The 7,298-nt window shown below is 31.5% G+C and overlaps 1 long non-coding RNA gene across 1 annotated transcript; it reads left to right on the forward strand.

The window, feature by feature from the left end:
• Positions 1–3,635: 3,635 nt before the first annotated feature.
• Positions 3,636–7,044, forward strand: LOC150032748 (uncharacterized). Its single transcript, XR_016524695.1, has 2 exons — positions 3,636–3,922; positions 5,104–7,044. It is a non-coding gene; the product is annotated as an uncharacterized LOC150032748 (long non-coding RNA).
• Positions 7,045–7,298: the final 254 nt, after the last annotated feature.

Here is a 7,298-nt window from a genome sequence, read left to right on the forward strand (position 1 = left end):
TTACAGAATGCAACCTTATCATTAGTAGTCAATGTATATGCATCATATGGCTTTACAACTTTATCTCCTACCTTTTGCAGGTGTAGTTCTTTCCATATATTTAGATCTTCTAAATCCAAAACAGCATTAGTTGTATCCTTATTCTTTCCCTCAATATTTAACGTTGTGCCTACCAAATTATCACAAATATTCTTTTCAATATGCATAACATCCAACTTATGTCTCAATAAAAGTTTTGACCAATGTGGAAGTTGGAAAGATATACTTTTTTTATTCCAATTTAAACTTCGTTTCCGTTTTTTATCACGTTTCTCTGGATGTTTGCTAAGCACGGGAAAGTTTAATAAGTTCATCTCTCGTAGGATATCTTCTCCATCCATGTCAACTGGAGGAGGTCTACATTCCACTTTTTCATTAAATTGTTTGCTTTTGCGCCAACTATGATTATCTAAAAGAGAATGTTGATGCCCCATAAAACATCGTTTTCCTCTTAGCCTCATTGATGATGTATCATCTTTACAAATAGGGCATGCTTGGTAACCTTTGGTACTCCATCCAAATAGGTCACCATATGCAGCAAAGTCGTTAATAGTCCACAATAAGCTCGCACGTAGTTGAAAGTATTCGTCGCTAATACAATCGTAAGTGTGCACATCATCATTCCATAACTCTTTTAACTCTTCAATCAATGGTTATATCTTTTTTCTTTTTCCAGATTCAACTTTATACCGAGATTCACCACATACTGGAACTGTTGCAAATCAACAAATTCTTTCCAATATAGGATGCGATCGTATTTGCAAGTATGAATACAGTCATAACCTAGTCCTAAGACACGTAATTTTCTTTTAGCTTCATAAAATGAACTAGGTATAGATGCTCCAACGGGAAATGTTTCTTTTAAAAATTCAATTAACAAATCAAACGACTTGTTAGTCTACCACTAAGAACCTTAATATGCATCAACTTCACCAAGAAAAAAAAAATGAAGAGAAAGTTGTATAACCAGGGTACAATTGGTTGCATGCTTCCTTTATTAGGTCTTCAAAAATGCTTGAATTGTTATCTCTTTCTTGGGCATTGATGTGCATCTCATCCTCATTTTCTTCTTCATTTACATCTGCAATTGGACACTATATATCATTTATAATATTCAAAATTTCATTTTCTTCATCTACAACATTCATCTCTATCGTACTTAATCCATCATCATGTGTCGATTGAGATGTGTGACTCCCATATCCCTTAGACAAATCGATTGGGTCTCCATGATATACCCATTGATGATACGATGGAGAAATTCCAGTAATGAATAAATGTCATTCAACTCCATTTATTGGCTCCCACCTTACATTCATACATTTTCTGCATGGACATCTTGTTTTTTTCGAGTTATTAACATGAAGTTTTGCAACTTCAAGGAATTGATATACTCCTTCTAAATACTCAATTGATAACTTGATCCTAATCTTAATCTACTCTTTATCCATTCTTAATTAGTTTAGGACCACCTACTAAATTTTAAAATGACATACATTAGTTTATATTCGACTTGGCTTAGTCTATTGAAAGAATAAGAAATACAATTAAAAAGAACTTGTTAGTTTATAGTTATCATTCATACACAATCAATGGGTCAAGCAAAGTATTGATATTATTATGAAATGCACATGATATGATTACATTAGTTTATATTCAACTTTTCTTTCTTTTAAGTTAGTAAAACTTCGATCAACATTTGAATTTAATATATAATATATGAATGAAATGATAAGAACAAAAATATTTTTTATAATACTTTTTTCTAATTTAAAGGAAATAGTGTTGATCCAAAGCATTTTTTAAGTGCTCAAGTACGTTGGTAACTTCAAATTCCCATCTCCTATATTTGAATTACATCATTTTTAAAATAAAAAGTCCAGATGAATAATAACAACTTTTTCCAAAAGAACGAAAAATTACTCAATTCTACGGTACACAATCAAAATCACTGAACTGAACTTAAGCAAACTAATCTTGGTGAAAATTAGATTAAATAATAAACTAAACTTAAGTAAAATCACTAATGTTCTCCAATTTGTTTAACATCACAAGTAGCAATAGTAAAATTGATAAGTAAGAAAATAGTTACTTGCGAGCAGATTGGACCACGGCGAGCAGACGCTGACCACGACGACGGCAACCAAGGCGAGTGGACGACAACCACAACGAATGGATGGCGACCACGACGAGCGGACGAAGGAGAAGAAGAAATCGGAGTGGATGAAGGAGAAGAGGAGACTGAGTGGATGAAGGATAGAAGAGGAGACGGGAAGCCCAAGAGGGAAGATTTATATCGGGCTTTTCCCGACAATCATCTACCAGACCGTCGGGATAAAGGATCTTTGCCGACAGTCACCCACTTACCATCGACAGAACTTAGAACTCCCGACGGCATTCTGACACAACCGTCGGCAAAAGTTTCCCAAATTTCCATTTATATTTACCTTCACTCAACAGAATGCCCGACGGTTGACTGACAACCGTCGGCATAAGTCTCCAGCCCGACGGCTAAATGCAAACCGTCGGGCGAAATTACAAAATTTCGACGGTAAAATGTGCACCGTCAGACTAACTATACAAATTTCAATAAATATTTTTTATATATACTACACACATTCGAACGGTTTTCGTCAGTCGTTCCAATATTCCACCGTCTGATGAAAATAAGAACTCTCGACGATTTTCATTAACCGTCAGGGAAGATTCGAACAGCTGATGGTCATCAATAACTGTCGGGTGAATTCACAAAATCCTGATGGTTAAACGCAAACCGTCGGGCTAAGTTTACAAATTTCAATACACATTTTTTTTATATACTACACACCTCGCCCGATAGTTGTTTGACCACCATCAAGCGAAAATAAGAATTCCTAACGGTTTTTGTTCATCGTCGGGGGAAGATTGGAATGATTGACGGTCATCAATAATCGTTAGGTGAATTCACAAAACCCTGACAGTTAACTTTACATATTCAAATACATATTTTTTTTATATTACATATCTCGTCCGACGGTTTTCTTGAACCATCGGGGGAAGATCGGAACGTTCGACAGCCGCAAATAACCGTCAGTCGAAAACCCGAACGCCCGACAGTCTTTCCTGTACCGTTGACTGAAGTTATAAAACCTTGACGATCAGGGGCAGTTTAAAAGCTCGACGGTCACTCGAGCAGCCGTCAGGAGTACTTAAACACCCAACAGTTTGTTAGTAGACCATCGGGATGTCGTTTTAACCTGACCCCTTATTTCTACCATCAGGATATGTTGGATTCGCCGGCGCTTTTTTGTGCATCGGGATCAATATCGTCGAAAAGGTCCAAAATTCTTGTAGTGTTAAATGTAATCCATAAATTTAAAAATAATAGCTGAGGTAGTATTTATATGAAGGTTCACTACAAGAAAAATTATTTTAAGTGACAATTTTTTAACAATGAAACCAATTTTTAAAAGTTCATTTTTAGCAACATATAAAAAGGTCATAAAATACTATTATTAGCAACATCATTTAAAGTAACGTCACTAAAAGATTGTGTGGTAGTGGCGCCACTAAAATATCAATAACTTTTAGCAACATGTCATCGCGCGTCATTGTAAGTCGATTTTTTATTTCAATCTTCTTTCTTCTAGCTCTCTCTCTCCACCTTTTGCCAAACTTCGACGGACTCATGCTGCCAAGATTCTAGCCAAAGACTTCCGTTTCAAGGTCATAGAGGATCCAGCCCAAGATTAGAGTACTTTGAGTTTTCGATTGGTGAAATTTGTTTTGGAATTTTTGTTCTTTTGATTGATTTATTTTTAGGACTCCAGAGGTGAGGATCATAAGATTTTGGAGAGTGTTGAGTTTGTTCAACAAGCATTGTTCCTCTAATGAAGTTCAACAGGTAAAAATTCTCTTCAAATCCTTTAAAACTCTTTTTAAGGTGTTTTATAATTGTCCACAATACTTTAAACTTTTGTTCATAACTTTGGATTTGTTGCTTTATAATTGTCCATAATACTTTAAACTTTTGTTCATAACTTTGGATTTGTTTCACATTTCTTCAAACAATTTTTAAGTTGGTCCCAAGCTATGAAGCACAGATACTTCATGGGAGGCAAAGAATCAGTATCAAACACGTATCAAATATCGATACTTCAAGATACTTTCCAGATACGTATCTGACGCGCGATTTGACGTATCTATTTCTATGCGTACTTTTTTTTAAAGAAAAAAAGACAAGTAACTCATCTAATCTTTTCCAATCTAAAATTAGACAACCTATTTTAAAAGCTCACTACTTGAGTCCAAAACTAAAAAGAAAAAAAATAACGGACCAAACTCTAGACTAGAATCATATAATCTTCATCTTCACATTTGAGTCCCCACAAAATCCACCAAAATATAAACCATTTGGATATCTTCAACAATTCAATGAAGTAGTTCTTCGTTTATCTTCATACTTCTCCATCTAATCTTCTTCTTCTTCTTTGTAATATGAGTCACTTTTCTATTGAATTTTATTAACTATTGTACTTCAACATCCTAGATGTTGCTTTTTTTTTAATTGTATTTCAGTGTTTGTATTCTATTTTGTGCTATTGTTATTAACTTGTATGCTAAATTTATCTATATCCTATATTTTTTTTAAGAAAAAAAAATGTATCTTCAACGTATCAGTATCGTCATTTTTTAGAAATATATATATTAAAAATATATATAAAAAAAATGATGTATCCTTAGACGTATCCGTATCTTAGTTTTTTAGAAATTGACAAATCGCTGTATCTGATCGTATCCATATCGTGTAACCGTATCTGTATCTGTGCTTCATAGGTCCCAAGTCATTTTTGGTAAGTTTTAGATATTAAAACTCTGTTTAGATCCTTCACAGGTCAATTAATATGCTATAAAGTAGTTTATAATTCTTGGAAGCACATTTTGTAGTTTGAGACTAGTTTAAATTGTTTTAATTAATTTCTAAAGTTGGTATTAAGATAAGAGCATCTCCCTTAAACATTATTGTAGTATGATTAAGATTATTGAACTAAATTTAACCTCTAAAACTATATTCTTGTTGGGTAGGAAATCTTCAATTGTATTGGGAGTACAATAAATAAGTGGAGTTCAAACTAGCCATGTTGTGTTCTCTTTAAAAGGTAATATTTATAACGTTATTTTTAAAACACTAGTTCTAAAGTGTCAAATGAAAATATATGTTTGAGTACTTTGACTATTCTGCAATAGTCATAACTTAATATTGTTTATGGTTTCCATTTATATTTATGTATTTGTTCAAATGAATTTGGTTGGTATTATTCTGTTTTCTTAGTTTAAATAAGCTTACTTTCTTGTGTTGACAAACTTATTTGTTATCTTTGATTTGTTTATATTTATAAGTTTTTTTTGTTTATATTTATATATTTTCCAAATGAAATCGCCGTTGTTAGTTTTTCTTTTAGTATGATATGTTTACTTGTTTGAATTGATAAGTAGTTTTCTATTGAGGTGTTTATGGTTTCTATAGAATATGTTTTAATTTATGAACTTTTAAGTTGAATTGTTTGAGTACAATAAATAAGTGGAGTTCAAACTAGCAAGATATGTTTCCTTTAAAAGATAATAGTATAAGACATTCTTCTTAAAATCTAATTTGTTCTAAAATGTTGGATTAGAATATGTGTTGGAGTGCTCTAATTATCCCGCAGTTATGGTAGTCATAAATTAGTTATTGTTTATGTTTCCATTGAGTTGTGATGATTTCTATTAAAGTTTGTTTTAGTGTGTGAGGTTCATTAACTTCTATTTCTATTAAGTATTTTTTGGTTTTGCATTTTGTCAAATGAATTTAGTTTTTATTAGTCTTTCCTCTTAGTTTTGATAATCTTGTAACTTGCTTTGGTTGATAAGTCAGTTTCCATTGAGTTCTTTTGTTTTTGTAAGTTTGTAAGTATTTTTGTTTATGTTTATGCATTTTTCTATATAAAAATGGTTGCTATTAGTCTTTTCTCTTAACTTGATAGGCTTACTTGTTTGGATTCATGAGCAATTGTCCATTGAGTTATTTTAGTGTCTATTGAGTTCGTTTTAATTCGTGACTTTCATTACCTTGTTGAATTTTATTTATTTTGATAAGTTGAGTTTTCTGTATTTAGTTGTTATAAGTTATTTTGTTTATGTTTATACATTTCCCAAGTAAATTTGAGTTCCATTGGTATTTTCTCTTAGTTTTGATATGCTTTAATTGCTTATGTTGATAAGTTTAATTTGTTTATGGTTTCTATTGGGTTGTATGTGTTTATAAGTTTTTTCTCTTATGTTTGATGAGTTGTTTTTCATTTAGTTGTTTAAGGTGTTAATTGAATAAATCATTTTAATTTACGAGTTTCGTTACCTTATTGACTTTATTCTTTTTGATAAGTTGAATTGTTTGTGTTTAATTGTTCATAAAATTGATGTTTAATGTCATTTTCTCATAGTACTTAGCAAGATTTTGTTAATAAGAGAGATTTATGTGAAAGAAGAGATAGGTGTTTCATGGATTTCAATTTTTTATACCATTTCAATTAAGGTGGGTGTTTGATCTTAAATGATTTTGTGAATGACTAAACAATTTGTGTTTGTATGCTTGTGTTCATCTTCCTAAAATTAATTATTAGCTTCTATTTTTGAGTTCAAGCTAAAATCTCTCTAAAATTATTATGTTCATCTTGAATACTTGTTAATTTTTAAAGAATATAAATTCTAAAGAAGTTATGTTAAAACATTCAAGATGGATATAGGAAGATACTAGAGTTAAAGTTGGGTGTGATGAAGCCGATGACTTCATTAAAGAAAAGCTAGGTATGGTGAAACTGACGATGAGACTTCCTGAAGTATTTGAGCTCAAAAAGACAATTATTTAGGGTCAACAAGTAATTTTAAGGTTATTAGAGTCTTGTACTTATTATAGTTACCTATTTCGTTTATCTTTGTAAGTTGAATATAACTTGTGGAGGAACAAATAATTATATTACTTTTGTTAAAGTGAATTAGTTAATTGTTATGTTTGTTGAAAGTTAAGTTGTGTATATTGTTAATCAACCTTCTTCGATGTCGGTCAATACTCCTATAATGTCGATTTTTGGCTAACAGCCCAATTTTGTACTAGTGATAATAACAGGTTTATAGATTAAATTGAATATTATTTTTTCAATTAATGAAATACTTTTACCGACGCTTCATATGTTGCAAAAGATACTGGCAGTGATCATTAATCCACCTTTAGCAATAGTCTTATA

The sequence above is a fragment of the Benincasa hispida genome, chromosome 11 (genome assembly GCF_027475165.1).
Source record: "Benincasa hispida cultivar pf3 chromosome 11, pf3_genome.v1.1, whole genome shotgun sequence".
Taxonomy (NCBI): Eukaryota; Viridiplantae; Streptophyta; class Magnoliopsida; order Cucurbitales; family Cucurbitaceae; genus Benincasa; species Benincasa hispida.